This window comes from Taeniopygia guttata, chromosome W, assembly GCF_048771995.1.
Source record: "Taeniopygia guttata chromosome W, bTaeGut7.mat, whole genome shotgun sequence".
Classification (NCBI taxonomy): domain Eukaryota; kingdom Metazoa; phylum Chordata; class Aves; order Passeriformes; family Estrildidae; genus Taeniopygia; species Taeniopygia guttata.
In genome coordinates, this window is record NC_133064.1 from 23,244,758 (window position 1) to 23,255,305 (window position 10,548).

At 45.2% G+C, this 10,548-nt stretch overlaps 1 long non-coding RNA gene across 1 annotated transcript; it reads left to right on the forward strand.

Moving 5' to 3' along the window:
• Positions 1–7,262: 7,262 nt before the first annotated feature.
• On the forward strand, positions 7,263–8,554 carry LOC140682111 (uncharacterized). The gene is made up of 2 exons (XR_012053358.1): positions 7,263–7,507; positions 7,929–8,554. It is a non-coding gene; the product is annotated as an uncharacterized lncRNA (long non-coding RNA).
• The last annotated feature ends 1,994 nt before the right edge of the window (positions 8,555–10,548 follow it).

Genomic DNA, 10,548 nt, shown 5'->3' on the forward strand with positions numbered 1-10,548 from the left:
CAGGTTCTTATCTTGAGCTTTCTGCTCCCTCTCTTGGAATTTGCGGAGAGTGTGTGTGCTCTGTTCTTCTTTTTTTTCTTTTTTTTTTTTTTTCCCTTCTGATGATGAAGGTTGGAGGTTGTTTGATGTTTCTTTTTGTTGAGGCCCCACCAGGGACGCCAGGTGTGAGAACCCTGGGTTTGGTTCAGGGGTCTTGTGTGGTGGTGAAGTCCCTCCTCCAACCTGTGCTTCCAAAGAAAACCTCCGCAGCCTCTTGTTGTTCGGTCTCAAGGCAGTTTCTTCTAGTTATCTAAAAGATTGTCTTCGTGGGCTGCGGCTGCCTAGGTCAGCAGCCCAGGCAGAGACACACACACTCCTGACACCCTCACTGTCTGGTGTCTTCTTCTCTCTCCCCGCCCAGGGCTGTTGCTATCTTTTATATGATATATTACGTGTTATATGTTTACAGTTTTTCCCCAATACCTACTACCTATGTTACAAGGTGATTTTCTACTCTAAACCAATCCATGAGTGCCAGCATCACCAAGAACATGGAGGCAAGGAAGAAGAAGGAGGAAGAACAGGATCAGCCCACTTTCCTCTATCTTAGAACTTCTGACCCCCATGTACAAAGTAAAAACCCCCCTGTACAGGTGCTAAAACCCCCCTGTACAAGACTAAAAAATTTTCCCCTCTACTTTGTAACTATTTCTACTATACTATCTAACCCTTTGTGACTGCTTGTTCCACCTTCAAAGTTGGTAACTCATTCCATGGCTCAAACTCAAAATCACAGCTGTTTCCAGCTGCCTGCCAGGGTCTAAAATGCTTCTGACCAAGGCCTGGAACCTCTAAAAATGTCTGAGGGACATTTTGAGTTCCAACACAGGTGCCTGATAGGAAAAGTCACATCCCTCAATTTTGACAAAGTTACAGACACATAGATTGAACTGAGTCTCATTCATGCTTAGATTGTCTATCGTTATGGTGGGGCATGCTGTTCTGAGACAGACACAACCTTGTCCTATATATACAAGCAAAGTTGTTTGGTTGCCTGAATGTGTTTCAAAGTGGCAAATGCTTTGGTCCGTATCTAAACATGTATCTTTTTTACTTTCTTATATCCCCTCACATATGTACCCTAGTTGTCTCCTCATAGAACAGGGCTCTAGGTTGATGGTTTGCCACTTTCCTCTAATTTCTCGCACCCATGTTTTATTTTCAGAAGGATATAACACAGTCCCCTCATGGTTTAATCCTAGGGGCACTATAGGATGAATTAAGCTCACTGATGCATTATGTATTGTTAAGACAAAGGCTGTTACTTTACTTGTCATAGGGTTATAAGTGAAGTTGACCAAAGTCCACCAAGCTTGCAGTTCCCTTTCTATATCAGATGCACTATCCCAAACAATTTTACGGAGTTCAGCAGGGAATATTCCCTCCCCGCCTTCCCTGATCACTACAGCAGCTACTGACTGCATCCATAGTTGTCCTTGAGTACACCTAAGAGCTAGTGAAATGTTTTCACTAGCTGTGCCTAATGCATTAATTCTTAATTCATGGTCTTGCTCTTTGGTGTTCTCCCATTCTGGTAATACTTTGGATAACTTCCAGTGGTTGTCACCCAGTGCTAGTAGGGAAGATTGTAAAGGTTGCTGTAATTTAAGCAAGTGGTTCCCTACTGTTGTTAATTTATTCATCAATACTTCTGAATCTATGGTATTTAGCACTCCTAGTCCAGTCCCTAGCAGCCCAGCGAGATCCCTTTTACTCCTAAATTTGGAGGGCATTCGTTTTTGAAGCCAAGTGGCCCAGTCCATGAAAGGATTTCTGAGAAATGGGGCGCACTCTGGCCGGACATCTGAAGCATTTACCTGTATTCCTATTTCTACTCGCTTCAGAGACCATTCCGGATTTACCAGCAGTCTTTGGATTCCCGTTTTCTTAATAGCGTACGGCCCAATTTTAGTAATCATAGGAACTATAGGCTGCTCTTCTACTTCTGGGATAAGTGGCTGTGGGGTAGTAACAGCTTTCTCTTGTGTTGGAGGGGTAGTTCTAGTCCTGTTCTTATGATATTCAACACACACTTGAGTGATATTAAAATCAAGATCGTACCCTCTTATTGCACATCCCTCTAGTTTTAGTCTAAATTCAGGACATTTGTCACAGCATTCAGGGCTAATTCGAATTAGTTTCATGGGTGGTTGGTAAGCCTCATGGAACCCATCTTGCACAAATGCATAGTTACATCCCCAAACTGCATATGGTCTCCCATATAATATTTCAGAGGGGCTCAACTTTTCTTTTGTTCTTGGTTTTTTCCGAATTCACAATAATGCTAATGGGAGAGCTTGGGGCCAAGGTAGGTTTGCCTCTTGTCCCAACCTTACAATCTGTTGTTTAATCAAATTATTCATCTTTTCCACTTGGCCACTTGATTGAGGATGATATGGGGTATGTAGCTCCCAATCTATCCCCAGGTGATGGCTAATTTGTTGCACAATTTTGGAGATAAAATGCCGCCCTCTATCTGAGGATATGGTGGCTGGAACTCCAAACCTCCTTATTATTTCTTGCAACAGTGCTTTGGTTACCTCTCATGCTTTAGCAGTCCTAGTAGAAAAGGCTTCTGGCCAACCTGAAAAGGTATCAGTCAATACCAGAAGATAACGATACCCCCCCTTCCTGGGTAATTCTGTGAAATCTATTTGCCACTGCTGCCCAGGTCTGCAACCTTTCCAAATTTGTCCAACTTTAGGCCTTGGGATGTTTTTAGGATTAGTTCGGAGGCAAAGGCTACACTGACGAGTTACTTGTATTATTGTGCCCTGTAATTTTCTAGCTATGATTTTTCCTTTCAGATGGTTATACAGGGCATCTATTCCCCATCTATTCCCTAATGACCACAACAAATAGGAGGTCACTACAAGTCTCCCTTCCTCTGTTACAGCCCATCCTTCTTGATTATAATTTGCTTTTTCTGCCTTAATAAGTTTCTTATCCTTTTTATTGTACACTGGCTTACCTTCAATAGAAATCTTTCCTTCTGGGATCAATTGTTGGAAAGGATGGATAAATATAATTGCCTGGCAAAAGATTCACAATAGTACAGCCAGGATGAAAACAATCCCCCCTACTGGCTGGACAATACCCTTACCTACAGATAGGTCCAAAAGTCAAATGGACTGTTCCATCTCAACCCCCAAAATGTATGGTTCATCCCACACCTGTAACCCTCCCCTGAAACATCAGGTGTCTGTGACCCCACTGGCCTAAGTCTTGTTCCAGCCCACCTTGAAGCTCCCTGATAAGGGGTCTCTGAGGGGCCAGACGCTCTCTTGGATCTTCCCCTCTCTTGGATCTTCCCCTCTCTTGGAACTCCCCTCTCTTGGAATCCCCGCTCTCTTGGAACTTCCACCCTCTCCTAGAGCATCCTCTCTACCCCTTGTCTCTCCCCTCCCCCATCCCCTCAGGCCTTGCCACGTGCTGCGTCTGGCAGCTCCAAGCAAGACCTTTCACCATCCCTAATAAACCTTATATTCTAAGAGCAGCCTTATATTCATCAAAGCCGTCCTGGAGCACAGCGTTCCCTATAATCAATGTTACTTCCACTGTCTCCTCAAATACCTCACCTTTGGCTGAGTCTTTTGCCTCTCTGTCCCCCAGCATGTTCCCTTCTTCCAATTCAGAGCTCACTTTTTGTTGTGCCTTAATGTGCATGATGGCTACCTTCTGAGGTAGTTGCACTGCATCTAGTAGTCTCAGTATCTCTTGTGCATGTTTAATATTCTTCCCTTGCGAATTCAACAGTCCTCTCTCTTTCTAAATGTCTCCATGTACATGAACTACCCCGAATGCATACCTTGAGTCTGTGTAAATGTTAATCTCTCTTCCTTTTGCCAACTCTAAGGCTCAAGTTAAGGCGATTATTTTAGCCTTCTGTGCAGAGGTGTTTGCTGATAAAGGTCCAGACTCTATTACCTCTCTGCTTGTGGTAACCGCATACCCAGCATGCCTTTTTCCACTGATGACATAGCTGCTTCCATCAGTAAACTAAGTCTCAGCACCTTCGAGTGGGATGTCCTTCAGATCCGGGCGGCTGGAGCAGGTGGCTTCAATGGTCTCCAGACAGTCATGGATCACTGGTTCTCCCATACCCCCGCTGAGAAAGGAAGCTGGATTCACAATGTTGGTTACCACAATTTCAACATCATCCTGTTCTACTAGTACAGCTTGGTACTTCAGAAACCTCTGTGGAGAGAGCCAATGCCCCCCTTTTGCCTCAAGGACTGCAGACACTGTGTGGGATACTAGCACAGTCATTTTCTGGCCCAGGGTGAATTTGAGTGCTTCTTGGATGTTCTCTGCCACTGCTGCAACAGCTCTGAGACACCCTGGCCATCCCTTAGCTGCCGTATCCAGCTGTTTGGAGAGATAAGCCACTGCTCTCTGGTACGGGCCTGAGTTCTGTGCCAGTATTCCCAAGGCGATCCCTTGTCTTTCGTGGGAAAACAGGAAAAATGGTTTACTCACGTCTGGAAGTCCTAAGGCTGGAGCTGACATGAGAGCCTTCTTTAGTTGGTCGAAGGCTTGGGTTGCTTCTTTTGTCCACTGGAGATCTCTGCTCTCTTCTGTGATCAGGGCATACAGAGGTTTACAAGTAACCCATAGTTATAAATCCATAGTCTGCACCACCCTGTCATGCCTAAAAAGGTTCTCAGTTCTTTTACTGTCTGAGGTCTCGGGGTCTGACATATTGCTTCTTTGCGATCCTGGCCCAAGGTCCTTTGTCCAGCACTCACTTAATAACCCAGGTAAATGACTGTTTGCCTCACCATCTGGGCTTTCTTCTGGGATACTCGATACCCCTGCAGGCCCAAAAAGTTTAGGAGGCTTACCGTCCAGTCCACGCATGTTTCCTGGATCTGGGTGGCTATCAGGAGATCATCCACGTACTGAAGCAACTGTCCTTCTCCTGGTGGAGGTTCCCAAGATTCTAAATCCTTGGCAAGCTGTTCCCCAAATATAGTAGGAGAGTTCTTGTATCCCTGTGGTAATACACACCATGTGAGATGGTTCCTCCGTCCAGTTTTGGGGTTCTCCCATTCAAATGCAAAAATTTTCTGGCTGGCTTCGTGGAGAGGGAGGCAAAAGAAAGCATCCTTTAAATCTAAAACGGTAAATCATGTTAGTTCAGGTGTTAAATGAGTTAACAAGGTATAAGGGTTCTCAACTACTGGATACAAGTCTTCAGTTACTCTGTTAACAGCCCTTAAATCTTGTACTAACTTGTATGACCCATCAGGCTTCTTTACTGGCAAAATGGGAGTATTAAAATCAGATTGACACTCTTTTAACAGTCCTATTTGCAAAAAAAAATTCTATAATTGGGCTAATCCCTTCTCTATCTTCTTTCTTCAGGGGGTATTGTTTAACCCTCACTGCCCGTTCTCCTTCCTTAAGCTTGATTTGTATAGGTAATGCATTCTTTACTCTCCCTGGTATATTAGAGGCCCATACCCCAGGGAATACTTGATCCATTCTTTTCTTGAAGTTTTTCTCTTCTTCACTTACAGTCTCAAGTTCTTTGGTTATTAACATTAGGCTCAGCAACTCCACGTATTGTTGGTCCTTTACCTCCAAGCTAATTTCTCCATTTTTAAATATTATTTTTGCATCAAGCTGCTCTAGCAGATCCCTGCCCAAAAGTGCAGATGGAGCATTAGGCATATATAAAAACCGGTGAATTCCCCATTGCTTTCCCAATTTATATTTTAATGGTTTGCAAAAATATGCTCTTTCAGATTGGCCAGTAGCCCCCTTTACCATAACATAATCATTTGTTAAAGGTATTAGGGCCTTATTCAACACTGAAAATGTTGCCCCGTGTCTACTAAAAATTCCACTTCCTTTTCTTTATTCCCTAGTTTAACTATAACCAGAGGGTCCCCTAGGGTAGGGCTCTCCGGTCCTCCTCAGTCCTCCTTCACATGAGCAACCACCCTTCCTCCCCCCCGATCGCTTTTTCTCTGTTTATCACCCCTTCTTCATTCTGGGCACTGATTCTTCCAGTGTCCAAATTTCCTGCAAAATGCACATTGATCTTTACCCAGTCTTGGCAGGTCTTGCTCACATTTCTCCTTTCCTTCCTCCCTTTCTACTGCTACTCATTTCTTCATCCCTTGTTTATATCCTTCCTCCCGGTTACTAAAGACTCTCCATGCTTCATCCAATAGAGTCTCCAAGTCTCGGCTATTTGGGCCCCGGAACTTCTGAAGTTTCCGCCTGATATCTCCTGTGGATTGTCCGAAAAACAAATTTATTAGTTGTTGTATTCCTTCCTGCGATCCAGGGTCCAGGGTGGTATATTGCCGCATCATGTCATGTAGGTGATCTAAAAAATCAGAGGGTGTTTGAGAAGGACCTTGTTTAACAGCATACAAAGCTGACCAATTTATGGTCTTAGGAATTGCTCATTCTAGTCCTTTCACTATAAAGTCTTGATATCTCTTAAGCTGTGCTAATTCATCAGGTTCGTTAGGATCCCACATTGGGTCCTGAAGAGGAAATACATCTTTAATATCCTCTTGTGTTGATACGCAAGCATCCTCAGCTAAGTCCTTGGATACCTTTAAAACCAACTGCTTCTCTGTTTCTGTTAAAGCATCAAGTAGTAACTGCATGTCTGCCCAATCAGGTAAATGCTGCTTAACCATAAACTTTAACCTTTTGGCAACGCCTATCAGGTCATTTCGATAACCCTTAGCAGTCTTTTCCCAAGCCTCTAAATCCATTGAGAAAAAGGGGACCTTAATTATCCTTAGCTCCTCATCAGAGGCTATAGCTTGCCTTAAGGGTGCTTGTATGACTCCTTTAGTTTGCTTTCTAGTTGTTTGTGGGGGTGGGTTCATTCTGGTTTGCCTTCTGGTCCTTGACGCTATTGGACCTTGTGGGGAAGGCTTGGGACTTGGTTCAGATTCATCCCATTCACTATCACTACTGGGCAATGGTGGATAAAACCTCGAGGGTTCCCCCGATCTAGGAGTTGGTGGTGAAACTCCTACTTTAATTACTGTTTTTTCCAGGGCAGACGAACCAGAGGATATGTTAGGGGAGGCTGAAGTTGGTGAGGGTTCTTATTTCACTCGTTGCCCCACCCTCTCCTCTACTCCCCTCCCTTCCTGGTTTCTAGGCTGTGGAGTTGTGTTTTTTATGTTTTATTACATTTGTATTATGTATAGGTTTGTTCCATGTACACCCGGTTCTGTAACGGTGTCATGGTTTGACACGGGAAGAGAATTTTTTTTTTTAGAAGGAAGAGGTTCACCAGTCAGGGGTCAGGTTTAGATACTGACACTTGGGGTGACCAATTGAAGGTGGACACGCCTCTGAGAACACAGAGGGGTTAAAAGCGGAATCCCCAGGAGGACTCGTCCTTCTTTGGTTCCGGTCATCGCATGGTACGGACCTCCCCCCCCCAGCCCGGGCTGGGTGGGGGAGGGGAGCCATGCGGCCTGCACAGGTAGGCCAGGAGGTAAAGGATCGGAACCGGCTGGGTCAGCTCCTGCGGATGGAAGGGTGGAGAAATCTGGGATGTCTCCGTTCCCCCCCCAGAGTCTCTCTCTCTCCCAAGAGAGAAAAGAGACAGCGGTGGTTTTATCGGCAGTTCGCCGCAGGGAAGGAGAAGAGCGGGGGGGCCGCAAGGTGCCCAGCCGGGCTGTGGGAGCTGGAGCCTGGGCAGCGAGCCATCTCTGGGAGTTGGGACTTTTAACCCTTCCTGAGAAATGAAGGCTTTATGAAATATTACTCCTCCTGAATTTGAAGAAAAGAGAGACAGCTTGAAACCTCAGATGTTTAGAGAAGAAGGTTGGGGGCAGATGATAGAGTGGCCTTTGGCTGGACTCTGCTTGTTTACCATAGACTGAACCACTCTTTCTTTCAAGAGGGACTGCATTTTAGGGGGATGCATTGGTGAACCAAGAGACCTTCTGCAGCAACTACCAGTTTTGGAGTGGACAGAGAGAGAGCTGAGGAGGGTGTGAGGATGCCCTCCATCTTCAGGAAGAAGAGAAGGCGATCTCTGTCTTTTGGACCCTCGGCCCCAGGGGAAAATGGGGGGGACTCTAGTCCCGAATTGTGATACTGGACTGTTGTTCCTGGTGGTCCTTGGCAAAGCATCCTTAAAGGGGCCCTATAAGCAGTCTCTGTCCATGCCCGGTGGTGAGAGCACTGTGACATGGAGAGGAGAATGTCACACTGGCCCGGTGTGTCTGGGCGGTGCCACGTGTGACATTGGAAACACAAAAGGTGGCAGTTGTGTTTCCTGGGGGTCTATGGTTGCAGGGGGGACTCCTCTCTTCCCCGATGGACTCAGTATTGATTATATTGAAGGGTGAAAACTTGATTAAGGATCCAAATGGGTCTCGCTGGGGTTTGGTGGAGTTGGTGGAGGGAGGAGAAATGTTTTGGAAGGTTTTCATTTCGAATTTTGTGTGTTTTTTTTTCTTTTCTTTCTTTTCCTTTTATAGTAGTAGTAGTAGTGTAATAAAGCTTTTTCCTTTGTTATTAAGTTTGGCCTGCTTTGCTCTGTTCTTGATCACATTTCACAGCATTTGGTTGGTAAGTTGTATTTTCATGGGGCGCTGGCATTGTGCCAGCGTCAAACCATGACAAACGGTTTCTCCCCGGGTTTTCCCGCCTTTCCCCGCGTGTCCGTTATCCCCAAAAATGCTAAGTCATCCCCCTGTTTACCCCAGATGCCTGTCTGTCACTCGGTGTCCCTTCCCATCCACCTAGAATCTTCCACCCGGGACGCCGGGTGATTGGTAAAGGACCTGGGACCCTTCCCCTGTCTGTCCTTCATTGGATGTACCTCCATATCCCACCACCCTCGAACCCCCCGCGGTTTTACCCCATTGGCTGCTCCGTTTTCCCCCGTTCCGTATTTAATTCGTTCGCGCGGTTCGTTCCAGGCTTTCTTCTGTCTGGCTTCCAGTGCATTCTGCCCCGCCCGCGCCTTTCCGGCAAATGCCAGCGCAGCACGCTTGGTCCCCTTCAGTTATTGTATTCCCCGTTGGATTACAATAAATGGAATTCGCCCCCAGAGAAAGACTCTCTTTGTAATTCGCCGTGGGTTCGCTGACTGCTCTCTGGAACTCCGATAGCACTTCTCAAAGCCCGCGAGGGTCCAGCGGGAAGCGCTAGAAACCTGCCCGCCCCTCTCCCCAGAGCTAGCCGGGACAGAGGAAGGGCGTCGGGGAGAGGAGCATCGGCACTAGGCGGTGGTAAAAGTGCCTCTACTGTCCCTTGTTCTAAGATCTCTGTTGCATACACTTTACTTGGGTGTGAGCATCTTTGATTTATTGAACATGTGCTGCAACACCGTTTTAGCTTTTCCTTGTTAGCTTTATTATCCTTTTCAAGAGCCAGTACCAGTGGATCAGACGGTGGCCTAATCCCACAATCCCTTTGCCACTCAGGGTGATTTCGAAGACTGAAAAACATATCAGCATAAGTTACCTCTTGCCACTTTTGTTCACGCCTAAGGAAAAGCATTAACTGTAATAATGTCTCATAGTCTAAAGTACCATTTGCTGGCCATTTTAACCCCCCATCAAGTCTATAGAGTGGCCACCACTGCATAGAAAATTTAACAAGTTCTCTTTTAGTTTCACTACCACCATAGCCCACCAGTGCTTTCCAGTGTGTTAAGATACACCCTAAAGGGATTCCTCTGGGAATCTCTTTGCCCTCATTTGCCCTCATGTTCAGGGTTTTTCTTTTCAAAATGTCTTTTGATCTTATCCCAGTTCCTAAGCTTTACCTGGTATTCTTCTGGTACAAAAATATGCTGGCCACACTCAACTCAGTATTTCCACTGGTTTCTTCAAAGTTCGTGAAACTCAGTTTTCCAACAATTCAAATATTTTACTGCTATCAGGAACCTCTTGACCAGTCACCAACAAAACTCATATTACTTTCTGGGTAGCCTCTTGTTCTTTTGTACGACAAAAAGCACAAATTCCAGTCTTAGGTATTAGCCACCTGTACCCTTTTCGGACCCACGAATCCTGACAGACTACACACCGAAACACAATCCACGGATTCCAGCAGCAATCTTTATTTGGGCAGGGGAATACTCCTAAACCAGGCTCTTGGTTCCTGTTTCTCCTGGTCCTGGTCATATAGCTATGCTAGCAAACAAAAGGAATAAAACAATTTGTTAGTTAATTTTCACCTTTTCTTAGAAAAAAGATTAGTGGTCCTTCAAAAACAAGGTTCAGACCAGCAGCTGTTAAGGAAAAACTTGTTATACAAAAGGAAAAGGAAAAAAAAAAACAAACTTAAATTGCAAGTTATTAATCACCCATTAAATCAAAACCTCTGTTATGTTTTGTTCCGGGTATATTACTGTTGAAATTCATTTAAAAACTGTAAGCAACCTTTCATACACTGTAGCAAGTATGCAGCTAAAAGACAAGCGTATCTCCTGTCGCACTGTAAACAAAGGACAAATGGGAATCTTACAAACTATCAGTCTAGTTTTGACCGAAATTTCTCGAC